Genomic DNA, 19,465 nt, shown 5'->3' with positions numbered 1-19,465 from the left:
AGGCGGACAAGGCTCCTGTAAATGGATAGCATCTGTGCGGGGAGAAGAACTGGAGACGATACAGAACGCCCAACCTCGAGGAAGCTGATTTAGTGAGAGAGGAGATGTGAAGTTTCCAGTTGAGATTTTGAGCTAAGGATAGACCGAGGATATTTAGTGTTGAAGAAGGTGACAGCTGAGTGTTATCGAAGAATAGGGGATAGGTGTTTGGAAGACTATGTCGAGTTGATAGGTGGCGAAATTGAGTTTTTGAGGGATTAAAAGACACAAGATTCCTTTTACCCCAATCGGAAATAATATCAAGGTCTGAGGTTAAGCGCTCTGCAGCCTCCAGTCTTGAGTCATGTAATTCCTGTTGAGAGGGTCGTCTATTGAACGAAGTTGAATAATGCAGAGTGGAGTCATCAGCGTATGAGTGGATAGGACAGTTTGTTATGGAAAGAAGATCATTGATGAATAACAGGAAGAGAGTGGGTGATAGGACAGAGCCCTGTGGAACACCACTGTTAATAGGTTTAGGGGAAGAACAGTGACCGTCTACCACCGCCGAGATAGAACGGCCGGAAAGGAAGCTGAAGCTAAAGGAACAGAGAGAGGGATATAAACCGTAAGAGGGAAGTTTAGAAAGCAAAGACTTGTGTCAGACTTTATCGAAGGTTTTCGATATGTCTAGGGCAACTGCGAAAGTTCCACCGAAACGGCTAAGAGAGGATGATTGTGAGACATGGACACTAAATGGGGACTTGGAGATGTGGATTGATGCCTATGGTAATAAATGCCTACGCGGAATTATGGGATATCAGTGGAATGACTTTGTGTCAAACCGGCGACTACTCCATCAGACTGAGTAGACATAAATTACCTGCATAGTCCGTCAACACCAACTCCGGCTATCTGGGGCACGTGGCACGTTTTCTGGAAGCTGATCCTGCCCATTGGGTTGTCTCTTTTAGAGACAATCCTGAGTGGAGGAGGCCAAGGGACACTCACGGAGTTCGTGGCTTGGACAAGTCCAGGAGGTACCGGAGGACCCAGGTTGGCGTCATAGGGTGGGCGGCGACGCATCCCCGGCGTATGCCCCATTGATTGATTGATCGATTACTGTAAATAATTCAAGCAACTTGAGTTAAGGTAACTAGAGTCCCAATTTTGGGCAGGACAGCCCTGTTTTTTTTTATGTTTGTCCTGCTATTTTAAGTGTCCTAAAATGTCTCACTTCATTTACACCTGTCCCACTCATATTTATTTGGTGCTGAAATGTTTCACTTTTTTCATGAACTACCGATATTCTCAAGCCATATACCTGCACAGTACATTCATCAGTTGTGTTTTCAATTCATAAGTAGCTGTAATCGAGGGCTCACTGTAGAGCATTCATAGAGGAAAGCCAATATGCATATAAGAGAAATCTATGTATATTTACAATGAAAGAGGAACCACACTCACTTGCCTTCCTGGTCAGCATGGCCTTAATGACTACGTACACTTCTGAAGACCAGAGATGACGTGTAGGTGGAGATGTGGTGGGAGGTCCAAGCTATAGTCCATTCACTCAAGCTGGATCCCAAACTCTTAGCGGAGTGAGTGAGGACAGTGCTGATTGCCTGTTGGCATGCAGGGTGTCTGACATCTAATAGCCCAACACCAACACACACGTAGGTTCAGAAAATATTGATCATCCATTGCTAAAGATAGGCAGATTTTGTTAACATCATTGTATTGAACAGTGATTTTACAACTAAAGCAAGATTTTCAAAATTAGTCGGGGAAAAATAATTACGGTGAGAAGAATTCATACCACTGTTTACAGATTATCAATATTGGCATCAATTATGGAATCAATTTTAAAATAAAATGATTGTTCTCATACATAAAACCATCTTGAATATGGCGGTCCTTTCAGATTTTAGATAGAGTGTAATATAGGAGGAGACAGGGAAGTATTTACAAGTGGTATAAACATTAAATGATATTCTCTCATGAATGTCTACTCACAGCAATTGCTGTACTTAATTTCTTTAGCCTATCAAATTTTGAAAATCATGTTACTGTTGTACACTCACTTAAATTCAGTGATGTCAACAAAATTTACCTATCTGTGTAACAGATGAGCTAAGTAAATACAAATATTTTCTGAACCTACACATTTGTGCTGGGTGATGGGAGCATCAGACACCCCACCCACCAGCTGATAAGCAACACCTAACTTACTTGGCCAGGGATTCAGACACTGTTGGGAGTGATCCAGTTTAGGTGAATGAAATGTGGTCAGTTTTTTTGGTCACTATTATAGAAAATCCATGGTGGCCATGGACTGATATATGGTAGGGGAGATGTGTTGATGGTGATAGCTGTAGCCTCATCTGGAAAAATAGTCACAAGATAAGACCTGTTTTCTTAACCAAGGGAGTCTGGAAATAACTGATCAATCTAAAACTCAGTTAATGAAATGTGGCAACAATATATATACACAAGAAAAGGTCTAGTATGTTGGGCGTGTCTACAAGGCAGTCATGGATATGTGCAGGTTGCTGAACCAACTGCCTAGATCATTAAGGAGAGCAAAGCTGTAGGCTTGATTTACTGAGATGATGGATGCTACCCATCCAATTTTGGAGAGCTCCATGCAAGTAAGGGTAGGTCAGTATTTTGTTTCTTTTAACCAGTAATTGTAATAACAATTGTGACAGAAATGGTTATCATATTCTTAAATAACAAAAAATTCATATAAAGCTTCATCTGTGAAATCCATAGTAAAGGTAAAGTTGGGAGTATACACTATGTCTGTGCATGGCAGCTGTGCTTATCTCTATTCCAATGGCCCTTTGAGCCTCTAGAGGGAGACAGCCCATTAACCCAACACAGGGCCAGTGCAACATCCAGGTTACCCCAAATGCGGGGTTAGCCTCGCCCCGCACCTTACCACACGCTCTCAACACCTGTCGCTTTCTCTGCAACCACCACTACCCCATAGGCCAATTTCACGTGGAAAACTATAGCATCGATCGCCGCCATTGGTAACGATCAAAACAGTGACTGTGAAAGCGGCCCTTATTTACTTCACAGTGCGCACTTATACACTTCACCCTGAACTTAGGTGTTTTTGTTTTTTTCTTTCCCTGACTTTTGTTTTTTTATGCCCTTTTGCTATTTTCTATTGTTACTTTTCACCGTTGCTGCCATGCATTACAGGTCAAAAGAAGAAGAAGAGGAAAACATCACTGGGAGATCTACAATTTTCATAGACTCGAGAAAAAAAAACATTTGGACTGTGGTTCTCCAGCACGGGGTGTTCTCTTATCTTGTAAATCAAGTAGTAAGCAAAGCAGCTCTGTCAGTCTATTTTACGAGTCTCTTGGTGGGCCATCTTTCACTGCTCCTCACTCCTCAGCCACTGCCGCTGTCTGTTTGTTTACATGCAGCCGTTCGGTACCCAGGTACCCACGCTCGTACTCACAACCGTTTTCTAATCATACGGACAACCAACAACTCGCTCCCGGCTGGGCATACGGGAATGTTAAGCCCCGTTCACACTGTGCCAACTCTGGGCCACGACAACCTAGCGACTTTTCCATTTGACAAGTTGGCTCCCACGCTCCAAGAAGGGGGGTGGGGTTTTATTGGGACTATCTGGGACACTCGGCCAACTAGTTGCCAGCATGTCGTGCAACAGTCTCAAGACCTCTTTCAAGACATGCCCAACCCTTTCACATCAACAGCCAAGACCTCGTGTACCCTAGAGTCGTGGGTAGTCCAGAGTCGACACAGTGTGAACGGGGCTTTAGAGGACGACCTCCAGTGAAATGGAGAGATAGGATGCAGGAGTATGTCATGGAGAGGGGTGAAAGATCCTTGAGAAACTTTGAGCAGGAAAGGAGGGAGTGTCTGGATAGAGAGAGATGGAAACTCTTCTGCCGTGGCCATCCCCTGGTGGGAGCTCCTAGGAGCAGGCGTCAAAGATGAATGAATTGTATAGAAAGTCTCATCAGTAAGGAAGCATATATGAATATTTTGAGTCAAGACCTTTAGTAACCATTTGGGGTTTGTTTGGGTTTGTTATATACAAACTTAACCAGTGGGGGGCCATTAGTAGTCCACCTATGAAGTTTCAACATCCTAGCTGTAATGGTTCAAAAGTTATCGCGTTACAGAAAAAAAAAAAAAATAATAATAATAATAATAATAATAATAATAATAAATAAATAAATAAATAAATAAATAATTAAATAAATAAATTACACAGCTGAAAACAATACCTTCCGCAAAATTATTTTGTGGGCGGTAATAACACAGATTGATAGCCTGACAATGAATAATATAATAGAAAAAGTAAGGAAATGGGACTCAACGAAATGGAAAATTGAAATACAGACAAAGTCAACATTAAAGATATATGAATTATACAAAAAGGACCTAAAAGAAGAAACTTGGGCTGACAACACACTGGAAACAAAATTAATATTAAGAGGAAGAACTAATACCCAAGCTTTAAACTGGAGGAACAGGTTTCAGAGGAAAAGTGAAGAGTGTCCGTGTTGTGGTGCAGGAATAGAAACTTTAGAACATTTTCTGCTGAACTATGAAGAATATGAAGAAATAAAATCAAAATTTCATACAGAACACAGAAAACCAAAGCAGAGACTACTTAACAGCCAATATATTAGTGTTTCAACCATTATCACTGGAAGAAACTGAAAACAGAAAAAAATTATATCACAAAACCCTGGATCAGAAGAAAAAAAGAAAATTCACCAAAACTAGAAGACTCAACAACGGCAGTCAAGAATAAGGACCATAAGTGGGCGCTGTTACAAAGTCAATCCCATGCCTACTACTGGACTGGACTGGAACCTAAAGTAACCTAACAAAACCAAAACAAACACTATAGGTCTTGACTCAGAAAATTCATGTTTCCTTACTCATGAGATTTTCTATACAAAAAAGTGAGGTCATTCTTTATTGATTTACACCATAAGGGGCTGGCTATCATGTGTTTGAAGATACCCTAAACTTACCCCAACAAAACCAAAACAAACACTGAAGGTCTTGACTCAGAAAATTCATATATGCTTCCTTACTTATGAAACTTTCTATACAAAAAAGTGAGGTCATTCTTTGTTGATTTATACCATAAGGGCCTTGCTATTGTAGTGACATGACTAGCCTGATAGGTGAGTCTCCCATAACTCCCTCTGCCAAGGGGTACCTCTTTGGCTGACTGGTTAAGAAGTGGCTCTCCCGTCTCGCTGGTCGCGGGTTCGATCCCTGGCACCTGCAAACCTTTCCTTGTCTGGATTAATTTCTTGTGTGTTTCGTTTCACGCAGTGTTCGTATGGGAGTGTAGTAAAGAGAAAATTCTGGCATTTCACTATCATGTCACAATGAGTTCTTACACACAATTCTGGGTGTTGAGAATAAAATTGAGCTGATTTTTAGTAAGCCTGCAGCTGGCGGTACAATGCACTACATTTTGAGGTGCAACCCAGCAGTGAGAGAGCTGATTTACAAGAATCATGCCAAGTCAAAACAAGAATGTGGAATATACACAGTGAGACAGATACCATGGATCTGTTATCATTGTCAGAGATAGGGCCATCTTCAGGCCAACTGTACTGCAAAGAACAATGTAGAGGCCCCACAATGTTATAAATGTGCTGGGGATCATAAATCAAGGGATTGCACTATGGCTAAAAAGAAATGCATAAATTGTATGATGTACAAGAAGCCTGAAATTAATCACTCAGCGAATGACCAGTGTTGTGTAGTTCTTCAGACTGAAATGGAGAGAATTCGTAACATAACTGATCATGGCTATTAATGTTTTGGACTCTAAGATAAATTGTGTCAGATAAACATTTAGTGAGTTGGAATTTAACTTGGAAATAAATAAACGTTGGATATTTGTGATAGTACTATAGTAAAAGAAAATATACAGTAAATAATAAATAAAACATTGGATATTTGATACTATAAAAAGAAAAGATCTTAATAATTTAGCACAAACCAAAACATGACTACCTATGCGACGATGATAATACCAAGTTAATTGAAATGACACCAGTAACCTTTAAGAGAGCAATCAAGACTCACTCCTTCACTATGACATTATGAACAAGTGAATCAAGGATTATTTTTTGAGGATAACATCATACTGGTATATTGTTGACGGCTGTGGAGTGCCGCATTGGCAGCGGAGCAGGGCCTGAAACCTCATCAACGGCAAATGGTAAAAGGTAACTGTTTGGGGTTTTGTTAGGTTAGGTTTGGGGAGACGATACACAACGCCCAACTTTGAGGAAGCTGATTTAGGAAGATGTGAAGTTTCCAGTTGAGATTTTGAGTTAAGGCTAGACCAATGATGTTTAGTGTAGGTGACAGTTGAGTGTTGTTAAAGAATAGGGGATAGGTGTATGGAAGATTGTGTCAAGTTCATAGGTAGAGAAATTGTGTTTTCGAGGTGGTGAAGGTTTCCTCCAATCCCAATCAGAAAAGATAGCAAGGGTTGAGGTTAAGCATTCTGCAGCCTCCAGCCTGGAGTCTTGTAAATCCTGTTGGGAGGGTTTTCAGGGTAAAATTCTAGTGTTTGCCCATACTCCCCCCTGCCCCCCATACAAGCCTGGGGACCTGGTGGAAACACAGAGTTTTGGGTGGGGGACATGAAATCCGTCGCAATCGCGTATTTTTTAGTGTGTGTGTGGGGGGGGGGGGGGAAAAACTCCCTAAATCTAGGAAAATTCCCTGCATTTAAGGATTTTTTCCTCCCACCACCACTAAAATGAGTGTTTAGTGTTTCCCATACGGAAACCACGCATTCTCACTTGATCCCAAGCTTGTTTTGGGAGAGAAGCATAGTGTACCCACCAAACGATGCTCACCTCACCATCTGCCGTAGCGCCGGAGGCCATCTGCGCCCACATAAACCGCCTACACCACACTCATGACCTCTCTCTCTAGTAGGTTGTCACCTCATCGCAAGGTTTCTGCCCTCCAAGTACAGTACCCTCTCGAGTTTCGCGCTTGCTTCATTCTGAAGGTATAGCGCTAAACTCAAGGATCGCAAAACTCGAGGTATTGAAATCCATGAAAAAGCGCTTATTGGTTCCGACCCATGGAAAAAAAAGACTTTTTTTCGACTTTACTCCCTTGTTATCTCAATTTTTTCGACTTTACTCCCATGTCATCTCAAAATACGTACATACCTTGGTAATAGGCAGTAAATGGGAAGTGTGAACAGGTCGTTTTGATGCCGTAGTTGAAGGCGGCTGCCTTACAATTATTGGCTGGCTGTTCTGAAAACACGCTTGTGATCCACGTGGACGTGGTGTCGTCTGCTAAAAAAAGGGCGGTCACTCGCGGTCACCCGTGGGACAGTTGGACCAACCTATAGCTTTTGGTAGTTTTGTGTGTTATGAAATAATCTGCTAACTCTTTCAGTTATAAATCATTAAATCACTAATATCATGATTGACTTTTCAATGCCTATTGAACATAAACTGCCGCCGCAGCCGCAAAATAGCTCGCAGAGAGGTTCAACTTGCTTACTCTTTCCATATTTCCCTCACCGCTCACAAAGATCACAAGCGGACAAACTAGAACAAAACCAGGCAAATCAATACTTTTAATGCTGTGTATTCCCACAGCGCGCTTGCGTGGTGGACATTAGAACGGCTAATTTCAGCGGAGAGATATTTCTTGCGAAACCGGCCAGTAGTGGACCCGTCACCGTCGCTGCCATGATTGTAATGTGATGGTGTCAGAGGTATTGCCTTTACAACGGCACCTGTATAGTGGACCTTCTTCTTTTGACCTGTAACGCTTTGTATTGCTTCTTAGGTCCTCTTTCTCCACACTTTTATACTTCACAACATGCACTTAGTTACTTCAGTGCGCACTTATTCACTTCACCCTGAACTTAGGTGTTTTCAGTCCTTTTCTTTCCCTGATTTTGCTTTTCTATGCCCTTTTACTATTTTCCACTATTACTTTCACCGTCGCTGCCATGCATTACAGGTCAAAAGAAGAAGAAGAGGAAAACAATGAGTTTTACAATTTTCATAGACTAGAGAAAAAAAAAGTTTTTTGGACTGTGGTTCCACAGCACGGGGTGTTCTCTTATCTTGTTAATCAAGTAGTAAGCAAACCAGCTCTGCCAGTCCATTTCACGAGTCTCTTGGTGGGCCATCTTCCACTGCTCCACACTCCTCAGCCCTGCCGTCGTCTGTTTGTTTACGTGCAGCCGTTCGGTACCCACGTACCCACGCTCGTACTCACAACCGTTTTCCATCCATACGGACAACCAATAATTAACTCGCACCCGGTTGGGCATACGGGCAACCGCGGTTGCCCATAGCCCCAATGGTTGGACACCGCCTTTTGAGGCAGCACGTATGACGGCGACGGTATAGGTCAGTGTTTCTTAAACTTTTTTGTGCAGCGGACCCCTTTTATTAAAATTACTCATGTAGCGGACCCTTTATTATTATAATTTTATTATATTAAATTACTTCCATCCCAATGTGACTTAGCCACTGTAAAAAGCCATCAGGATTTGGTGCTACAAAAATAGGAATTTATGACGTTTTGGCCGAAAATTTGACTGAAATCGATATTAAAAATTATCCTGCGGACCCCTTGGAACATTCCACGGACCCCTGGGGGTCCGTGGACCACACTTTAAGAAACACTGGTATAGGTAGACGCGACCCGTAGATGTCAAGGCACCGCGAAACTCGGGACGGTAATGTGCGAAAGTCGGGATGGTAAGAATTTAAGACTAAGCACTAAACTCGAGGATCGCGAAACTTGGATAGCGCGAAACTCGAGAGGGTACTGTAGAGTCCGTGGCACCAAACACAGTGTATCTTCATTGTTTATCACTGACACAAGCAAAACCACCGGCTAGCCGTGATCTGTCCAACGCCACGCCTTAAACAGTATTGCAGGTTCTCGAACCTCCTGCCCGAGCTGTTCGAACACATGAATCCTTACTGACCGCATTTTGAATCTGCTTTATGGGTTCGTATTCCCAGTATACAAGGTGATTGTGGATATTGACTCCGCGTCTCCAGAATACGATAATACGCCTCCATATATCATAGTTAAAAAACAAAATACATGTCCCTCAACCATAATATGAAGGCGGAAGTAAAGAAAGTAAAGAAAAAGCCGAATTAATCTCCTTCCCCCAACGATCTTGGGGGACCCGCGGAAAGTCGGGGTATTTGGGTGGGGGAACATATTTAAACTACTCCAACCGAACTCTGCGACCTGCTAACAGGGGGGCTTTGCCCCCCTTCCCCTCCCTCTTAAAATGCACCAACCAATCTTTACAACCTAACAGCTAACTGAGGGACATTGAACACAACTTACACAAGTAACCTGCGTTCGAACCTGCTTCACGCGTTCGTATGTGATACCAAACCTGCTTCACACGTTCGTACGTGCTACCAGTAAGTGAATACATAGTCGTATATAATGGTTGCAAGATTCCTATGATGTAAGTGAGTTACCTTGAGAACAGAACCTACTGTGTGCAAATTGGTAAATCGTTCTCTACTCAAACTTTTGCAAAGAGGAGCCCCCAAGGGAAGTGTACTGGGTCCAATTTTATTCTGTGTTTATACTATCGGTCTTTCACATTTGCTAATAAGGCATGAAGTTGACTTTAAACTGTATGCTGATGATACACAGTTCTATTTTTCGCTGAGTGATGTGGAAAACACTGAAGATAAGCTGAGCAGAATTATGGATTATGCTGGGAAATGGATGAATTCTAAGCAACTGAAGCTGAATGAGGATAAAACTGAATGCTTGATTGTGGGGAAGAACAAGGATCTCAGGAGGCTAAATATTTCCACTCTTTGGATAAAAGATGACACTATGACTGTAAAAAAGTCAGTCAAAGATTTAGGTGTGATACTTGACTGCACTATCATTCAAAGAACAGATCAATCAGGTGGTGAGAACAGCAGGCTACCATCTGAGAAATATTGCATTTGCCAAGAAATACCTGGATAATAAGACTATGAAGATGCTTATATATGATCATGTAACTAGTAAGCTGGATTATTGTAACTCACTTTATTATGGTCTTCCTAAATATCTGCTGAAGAAACTACAACTTGTTATGAACAGAGCTGCAAGGCTAATAAAGGGTCTGCCCCCCCCGGTGAGAGAATAACACCTGCACTTATAGACTTGCATTGGCTACCCAGCAAGGCACGAATAGTCTACAAAATATGTGTCTTGACCTATCAAGCAATGCAACTTGGTAAACCTGGATATTTGAGAAATATACTATGGGATTTTTATTTGGACACCACCATGTCAGTGAGACACAGTACAGAACGGTATAGATTCTATGAGCCCAGGGTCAACCTGGAACTGGGTTTCAGAGCATTTGAGAAGAGTGCCCCGCGGCTCTATAATGAGTTACCCGGGGATGTTAAGAACAGTGACAGTCTGTCAATCTTCAAGAAAGCGCTGAAGACTCACTTATTCACTAAATCCTATGACTTAACAAATATGAGGATTGAGGACAACTTTAGGTACTAATATTACCGTTATAATGTTAGCGGCCCTGTGGAGCGCTGCTACGGCGGCGGACCAGGGCCTGAAACCTCATCAACGGTAAACGGTAAATTACTTACCGTTTAGATGCTTCATTATGACCTTAATACTGTAACGGGGGGCTTCGCCCCCCCTCAAACCCCCCTTTGGTATGGAGAGTGAGTGAAATTGCGTGGTTTCCGTACGTTGTAAAAAACCCCGGAATGTATGAAATTTCCCTACATCTAAGTAATTGTAAGAAATTTCCCTACATCTAGGGTATTTTTCAATCCCCCATAACTCAAAAACTATGCATTTGCGACGCATTTCATGTTTACATCTGCATTCCCCAAAGTCTCAATGGCCCCCTAGCCAATTTTGGTTGTGAGGGGTGAGTATGGGAAAACACTAGAATAATACCAATTTTTTTTACATCAAAGGACACGGCTCAAGGGCAAGAGTAAAAAAAAAAAAAAAAAAAGTGCGCTACTCACCGCTTCCATAATAGATAACCGTAAAGAGCAGCCAAAAGAGAGGTCAATTTCGGGTGAATGACAGAATATTGATGAATAAATTTGATGAATAACAGAAGAGAGTGGGAGATGGGAGAGCCCTGCGGGACACCACTGTTGATAGGTTTAGGGGAAGAACAGAGCCCGTCTACCACAGCGAGACAGAACGGCCGGGAAGGAAACTGGAGAAAAAAAAAAAAAGTAATGAGCTCACCTTATTGTTGAAGGACTGTCATGTTCTCGAAGGCATTCCTCGCCCTGGTGGTGTGCGGCAGAGTGGCCATGACAGCATTCACGGGTGTGGCTTCTGTGCTCGTTGGCCTGTCTTCCTTGGCAGGGCGCTGAGGATGGCTAAGGGCGGTACAGGCAGGACAGGCGACTTCTTCATCTTCTTTGGTTGAGTTGAGTTGAGTTGTCGGTCGGGAGTCCTGCCTTTGTAACGGCACTCCCTGATGTGTAATAGTAGTAGTAGTCGGTCGGGAGTTTTGCCTTTGTAACGGCACTCCCTCATGTGTCTACTGTCTGGGTCTATTGTTTTCCTTTTTCTTTCATTCTTTTTTCCTCTTATTGTCCAAAACTTGTGTACTGTTTATTTTCGTTTGTTCGGTGTGTTCATTTTCAAATAAAATTTTTCCAATGGTGTCGTCCTCTTCTTCCTCGTAAGGCTGTTGCAGCCTCACGCACTTTATTCTTTCCTCTGCATATGCCGGGCGCCAGAGCAGGAAGTGTCGCAGGTCTTCGTTTTCAGCTTCACACATGTCACGCTTGGTTTCCTCTTGCCGGTGCTTTTTCTGGGTCTGTGGTCTTTCTCGGTCTGGGTCTTTTGAGTTTCTTTACGTCTCCTCTTCCTTTCTTTCCTTTTCTCTTTTTTGCCAAAATTTATATAGCATTGCCTTTACTGTCTCCATTTCTGTGTTTTCAAGAAGAGCTCTTCCAATGGTGTCCTCATCGTCCTGGTGGTATGAACGCTGCAGTGCCAATCCGATTTAGCTGATCGTACCAAATCGGGCCAACAAAACGCACCAAATCCGGACAAAACGTACCCAAAGGAAAGTGAACAATATACATATATATATATATATATATATATATATATATATATATATATATATATATATATATATATATATAGATAGATAGAGAGAGAGAGAGAGAGAGAGAGAGAGAGAGAGAGAGAGAGAGAGAGAGAGAGAGAGAGAGAGAGAGAGAGAGAGAGGAGAGAGAGAGAGAGAGAGAGAGAGAGAGAGAGAGAGAGAGAGAGAATTACATTGAGTTACATAGAAAATCAGACCACACAGACCCCATGGTCCAGACTAGGTGGTCTGTCCTTAAACCTAAGTGAATCTACACTAATCAGATGGCTCCAAAACGTTGCTTTTCTACTCTACTTAATATTAAGTTCAAGGAAGTGACGGTCGAGCTTGTTTTTAAAGGAGTCAATCGTGTTACATTGGACCACTGACGGTGGGAGCTTATTCCATTCTCGCACTACAACGTTGGTGAAGAAAAATTTGGTGCAGTCTGAATTTACTTGTCTACATTTGAGTTTTATGCCATTGTTCCTCGTTCGCAAAGTGTCATCAATCATAAACAATTGTGTTCTGTCTACATTTGTGAAACCATTAAGTATTTTAAAACATTCGATCAGTTTTCCTCGGAGGGGATGTTTCTCAAGAGAGAACATGTTAAGGGTGGAAAGTCTTTCTTCGTAGGATTTGTTGCGCAAGGAAGGGATCATTTTTGTTGCCCGACGCTGAACACCTTCTAATTTAGCAATGTCCTTTGCATGGTGAGGAAACCAAAACTGTACCGCATATTCCAAGTGGGGTCTGACTAAACTATTGTAGAGCGGAAGTATTACATCTTTATTCTTCAATAAAAAGTTTCTTTTAATGAAGCCCAACATTCTGTTCGCTTTATTTGCTACATCGATACTGTTGTGCTGGAAGCTTCCCCCGGCGACCATAGGCCTCTAGAAGGCTCCCGGAGAAACGAGCAAGGGGGCGGGGAGCAAGGCGAGCCGTCCGCGCCCCGCGGGGCGCGGCCAGGCACCAGGCGGGAAGTGTTGCCAACTCGCATATATTTTTGCTACATGTTCTTGTGTGATCTAAAATATACTGTAACATTCTAGACTGTACTGTTCTGGATATATTTGGAGAAGAGGGCGAGAGAGCCCCAGTCCCAGTCATAGTAAGCTAGTGGTCAGTGAAGAGTCAGAGTGAAGTGTACTACTAAGGAAGAATATTAAACTACAGAAGCTGTGCAAAGTGTTTACATATATCCCTCCCACGGAGTCTTGTGACGGCGACACGGAACCCAAGTAATACGTCCGGCATAACAATACATTGATGTGAGAATTTGAGGTTTGACGCTATTTTGAGAGAGAGAGAGAGAGAGAGAGAGAGAGAGAGAGAGAGAGAGAGAGAGAGAGAGAGAGAGAGAGAGAGAGAGAGAGAGAGAGAGAGAGAGAGATGCACACACACACACACACACACACACACACACACACACACACACACACACACACACACACACACACACACACACATATATATGTGTGTGTGTGTGTGTGTGTGTGTGTGTGTATATATATATATATATATATATATATATATATATATATATATATATATATATATATATATATATATATATATATATATATATATATATATAGCATTTTACCGCGAGCGTCCGGTTGCATCAAAACAGCACCAAGACCCAGGGCTGAGGCATCTGTAAAAAGTGTAAAAGGGACGTTGTAGTCCGGGAATGCCAAGGCTGGAGCGTTGATTAACGCTGACTTCAAGTCTGTAAAACTCCTGTGTTGTGGGGCATTCCAATGAAAAGGCACCTCTTTCTTTAAAAGTTGCGTTAGAGGCGAAGCAATTTTGGCAAAATCTTGCATGAAAGACCTATAGTAACCGGACAACCCAAGGAAAGACCGAACGTTTTCGACGGTTTGGGGTTGCGGAAAATTCTTTATGGCTGATATTTTATCGTCCATCGTGTGGATACCATCTCCATCAACAATGTGGCCTAAAAAGGTGATTTTTGCCTTTAAAAATTCACAATTAGTCAGCTTGGCCTTAAGGCTAGCACCTCTGAGTTTAAGCAGAACCGCTTCTAGTTTAGCTAGGTGACTGGCGCCATCCTTGCTGCAGATGATTAAATCATCTAAATATGCATAGACTTCTTTGCCTATCATGTCTGAGAACAATGTGTTGATCATCCTCTGAAAAGTAATGGGTGCGGTTTTTAGGCCGAATGGCATCCTTAACCATTCAAAATGACCGCTAGGGGTACTGAAGGCTGTAATCTCTCTGAATTCAGCTGCCATCGGCACCTGCCAGTACTCACTTAAAAGGTCAAGACTACTGAAAATAGTATTCCCTTGCCCCAGGGACATTAACAAGTCACCTAAAACAGGCAGAGGGTACCTATCATCCTCAGTCACCTCATTTACTTTCCTAAAATCGATGACAGGCCTGAAACTTCCGTCCTTTTTAGGGACTAGAAACAAGGGCGAGTTCCACGGAGATCGGGAATGCTGAATAACATCCTGGTCCAACATATCTTTAACCTGTTCATCTACAACCTGCCTTTGACTGTGTGGGAGTCTGAATGCAGGAATGTACACCGGTTTGGTGTCGGGTTTAACCCTAATGTTGTGTTCTGTCGTAGCAGTCGCACCTAAAGGTTCACCGGGCAGGGCAATGACATCACGATACTGATGTAAAAGCTTCAGAAGCGGGCCCTTAAGCTCGGGATAGTCGACCACTTTGACTAAAGAATCGACAGATGAGGCCTGACAAGATGTGTCGCCGGCGGCGGGTTGACCCACTGCCCCGACACAAGGCCGCTTTAACTCTAAAGGGTCTGGGGACACCTGTCCGTCGAACGCTAAAGCGCGACCCAAAATGACTCCATTTCTGAGTTTAACTGGACCGCCAGTGGCATTAACCACTAAAGCTACGGTCCTACCTCCCTCGCTCACCGTGTTAAGGGTGGACTCTATCGCTAGCGCGTTGACAACTTGACACGACTAGGCCCTTCTAGGCAGATGTCACAACCTACGGTGGCGTTAGGGACTGACACGGGGACGTGCATTGCGGTTCGTTGAGGGATTTCGTGATTCCCCACGACTATCGCAATGACATTTTTCCATCCCCTGCAAACGTCAGCTGGTGTTGGTGGTTGACCATGAAGTGAGGTGGTGCCCGCGCCATGCACCGGCACCGTGGAAAGAGTCGGCACGGTATGCACTACCGACTCAGGAGAAACACTTTCCCGACCCTTGCTGGGTATTTCTTTTCTTTCCCAGGGAGAAGCAAAGCGCACAGGTTGATCCATGGCCTTGAAACATCTCCCTTGAAACTTTACTGTGTTACTATCTGGAAGTATTACCATGCGGTTAGACCTCAGCGACGACAACCCAAGAAGACCGTCAGACGGCAGGGAAAAGTTTGACGTCACGTAAAAATCCAAACGCATGAAGGAATGGGCGGAGGAGCGACCACGCTCCACCAAGGCGAAGGTAAGTGCCCACCCACGAATGGCTGTGTCGTAGGCAGACAAGTGGGCGTCCCAGAATTGTGAAGCAGGATCCCGACAGTGGGCGGTGTGGGCGCGCGGGGCGGGGCGGGGCGCGCGGGGCGGTGTGGTGCTGTGTGCTGACTCGACTCGTACGGGGCAGGGGGGGATGACGTTGCTTGTGTCAGCTTTCTTGCACACTTTCCTGTCTGCCCCTTGACGACACTTGCGACCGTTAAGTGTTAAGTGTTAAGAGAGAGAGATAACACATATAGAACATTTCGGAGAAGGTCCGGAAGCCGCTGTTCGCCACTTTTGTTAGCCTTTTTATTAGCTGGTTTTTTTAAGTGTTAAGTTTAAGTGTTACATTTAATATTTAAAGGGGCGAACTGTTATCTCACGTCAGGTCCGGTGTGCCGTTGCCTGCTTTCTCCAGTTGATAGAAGTACGTGAGACAACACGATAGCCTTTTAGTTGGCCGAGCGGTAGCCGTTAGTTCACTTTGAGTTCACTTAATTTACTCTCTCTCTCTCTCTCTCTCTCTCTCTCTCTCTCTCTCTCTCTCTCTCTCTCTCTCTCTCTCTCTCTCTCTCTCATGTAATTAAAACAGTTGTGGCTTTTTAACTATATTCACAGTCTTACAACAGAGTGGAGGAGTCACGCACACCTCCGAGCAGTACTCTGCTCTCGCCCGCCGCCCGCTATATTCTGCCGGCTTCTCTTGGTACAAGAGCGGCCAGCGGGCAGCATGCTTGCTGAATCAACACCGTTCCCACGGCAAGGAGCACCTCCTAAGCACAACGTGGCGTCTGTGTGTAACGTCCTGGCGCCACTGGGCCATGGCGATACGACATACATTCACACATTCACATTATGTTATAATATACACATTACACTACAGTATTATCTAAACCTATAACTATTTTGACCCTCAAGCAAAATGAAATACGTTTACATGGCCTTAGTATTTTACTGTATTATTTTTTAATCAACAATAAGTATTTAAATTAAATTAAATGTTATTGAATTATAATCATTGATGATTTATCTTCACAATACCTTTGAATCGCACAAAACATTTATTGCAGCAATAGTATGTGTGTGTGTGTGTGTGTGTGTGTGTGTGTGTGTGTGTGTGTGTGTGTGTGTGTGTGTGTGTGTGTGTGTTAAGTTGTTAACACAATAAAGAGAGCAGCATGGCGAGTAATGGCATCAGGCCCCCTCCACCCCCTGATAATTAGTTTACACTAATTTTCTCTCCATATGCTAAAGTTAATGCAAGCAGGTAATGGAAAGGAAGCAAAGTGCCTTTGCATTGATCGAGCTTGGGTAGTGTGTCAGCCACGTGGCCCCATGACAAGTATATCAAGGCTCATGACGTTCAGGAAGCGCAGCGTCCCTCCCTGCAGGCAAGGGTCAGGCGATGAAGGGATATGTAGGTAATAGAAAGACTTCCCCAACTGCTGCTGATAATGTTTTACAGCGATAAGTATTGTTAAATCCATCCATCATTATTCTATCCTAATTTCAGTTACATTTCTTTCTTGTTCCAGGTCCCGACGAAGGTGTTCAGCGGGCGGGCGGCGGTGGGTCGGGGGCCACATGGGGACTGCCGCAAGTACGCCGTCGAATCCAAGCTTTCAACTCAGGGCAGGGAGCGATGGGCTGAACCCCCACTGAGCCCTTAATGTGACCCCCCACCTACCACCTCCACGCACCACCACCATCACCACCTCAACGGAGCGAAGGTAAGCTACTGTTCTCTTTCTCGGCGTTGCATTACTTTTTCAGTGCCAAATCATTTTTCAGCAAGAGTCGCGCGTGTTCACCATTAATCATATAAGGAGACGAGGCGAGGCAGTTCGGGCAAGCGCGTGTGTTGACCGTGGTAACGTGCAGACAGCTTTAAGGCCCATGCTGCCCCCGCGAAGCCCCTGTCGACGTAAATAGCAAAGTAAAGGTGATTGGGTAATACAGGGATGACTTTGCAGCGCGCGTTGAGCAGGGGATAACCTGGATAGATCTTGACGCACTTGTGATCAGCTGGTTTTCACGCCGCGTACGATAGACTAATATGGTCGAGGGATTGTTAAGAAGCTGAAATATTAATAGAGGATTTGTTTTTAGTTCACGTTAGGCTTCAGTTGATGTTGGGAGTGGAGGAATGAGTCGTATTTTCAACACACACACACACACACACACACACACACACACTTACCTGCACTGACCGACAGCAACATAACAATACACAACATTGCTCGCCGCGCCTGTGAACAAGGAAAGTCATTAGTCTCTCTCTCTCTCTCTCTCTCTCTCTCTCTCTCTCTCTCTCTCTCTCTCTCATCATCGTAACTTGTTTAACGGGTCATCCACACATCACCACCTGCTTGTAACATCTCAGTTCTACCTACACATCCTCACTGCCTCGTATGCACATTCTCCCGCCAAACGCGCACCTTCTGGCAGCTTATCTTACGGCCACCCCACGTCACATCTTTCTTGGTTATTGTTTGCAGGCAGAGTTTGTCCTTGTTTTACCCTCGCGCCCTTAGGATAGTTTGTAGCCGTCACCAGTAGTAAGGAAAGCCAACATCTTAATTTCTGCTTGTTTGGTTGTCAACCTATCAGTAACGCGCTTTGATGATTGCTTAGGTCGCTGTCTGTCTCTCGGTTTGTCATTCTGTCGCTGTTTCTCTGCACGTCTTTGTCTGTCTCTATGTCTTTCACCCCTACACACACCAACACACCGAATCCCACACATACCTACACCCACACACGCAGGTCGGTTGTCTTCTTTGTATAGCTTACACTGCCAAGCTGCCGTTCGTGCGTGCATCTCACACGCCACAAACCTTCCCGACCTTTCCGTCATAACCGCACCCTCTTTTCATCCACATATTTTAGCCTAATTTATGTATGTTTCATATGCATTATTTCCCTATGTCGGCTACTCCCTCGCCAAAAAAGGGTGCATATTTCATCATGCATACAGTACCTCATTGTTATGTTACATAATCAAACGTAATAATGGAGCACTGTAATTTTGAGGAGCGGCAATGTAGAATTTGTTTCCTGTAAAAATTTCGTCTTCGGAAGCAGCAGTTCCTTGCTGCGAGTGTGTTCAAATCTTTGGTAAAAGCCTATAAAATAGTGTGTACACGTGAAACAAAACGTGTTCATGACGCAACAAATACTTATAATGTGAAAAGATGAACGTGTGCTTAACAGACAATTCAGCTGCTGAACGAAATGTAAAATAATGAAAAGAATTATTTTTTTACCAGCTAAAACGCACACAAGCCTCGACGGTTACCAAGTAAACAAGATACCGATTGTCAACGACATTACTCTTATATATATATATATATATATATATATATATATATATATATATATATATATATATATATATATATATATATATATATATATATATATATATATGTATATATATATATATATAGATATATATATATATATATATATATATATAGAGAGAGAGAGAGAGAGAGAGATATAGAGAGAGAGAGAGAGAGAGAGAGAGAGAGAGAGAGAGAGAGAGAGAGAGAGAGAGAGAGAGAGAGAGAGAGAGATTTACATAGATTTACATAGAAAATCAGACCACACAGACCCCATGGTCCAGACTTGGTGGTCTGTCCTTAAACCTAAGTGATTTTACATTAATCAGAAGACTCCATAACGTTGCATTTCTACTCTAGTTAATATTACGTTGAAGGAAGTGACGGTCGAGCTTATTTTTGAAGGAGTCAATCGTGTTGCACTGGACCACTGATGGTGGAAGCTTATTCCATTCTCGCACTACAACGTTGGTGAAGAAAAATTTGGTGCAGTCTGAATTTACTTGTCTACAT

General features: G+C 43.3%; 2 long non-coding RNA genes across 3 annotated transcripts; both read right to left on the bottom strand.

The window, feature by feature from the left end:
* Window positions 1-1,453: 1,453 nt before the first annotated feature.
* Window positions 1,454-12,097, bottom strand: LOC126990369 (uncharacterized). 2 transcript variants are annotated; one of them, XR_007744302.1, is made up of 3 exons: window positions 11,275-12,097; window positions 2,212-2,363; window positions 1,454-1,604 (listed from the first exon to the last, which is right to left on the bottom strand). It is a non-coding gene; the product is annotated as an uncharacterized LOC126990369 (long non-coding RNA). The 2 variants fall into 2 exon arrangements; XR_007744303.1 differs by having other exon boundaries at window positions 1,477-1,630.
* Window positions 12,098-16,686: 4,589 nt separating this feature from the next.
* LOC126990368 (uncharacterized) lies at window positions 16,687-18,670 on the bottom strand. The gene is made up of 2 exons (XR_007744301.1): window positions 17,812-18,670; window positions 16,687-17,527 (listed from the first exon to the last, which is right to left on the bottom strand). It is a non-coding gene; the product is annotated as an uncharacterized LOC126990368 (long non-coding RNA).
* Window positions 18,671-19,465: the final 795 nt, after the last annotated feature.

The sequence above is a fragment of the Eriocheir sinensis genome, unplaced genomic scaffold, assembly GCF_024679095.1.
Source record: "Eriocheir sinensis breed Jianghai 21 unplaced genomic scaffold, ASM2467909v1 Scaffold1592, whole genome shotgun sequence".
NCBI classification, from domain to species: domain Eukaryota; kingdom Metazoa; phylum Arthropoda; class Malacostraca; order Decapoda; family Varunidae; genus Eriocheir; species Eriocheir sinensis.
Note: the sequence above shows the minus strand (reverse complement) of the source record. Positions and strands in the feature narration are given on the sequence as shown.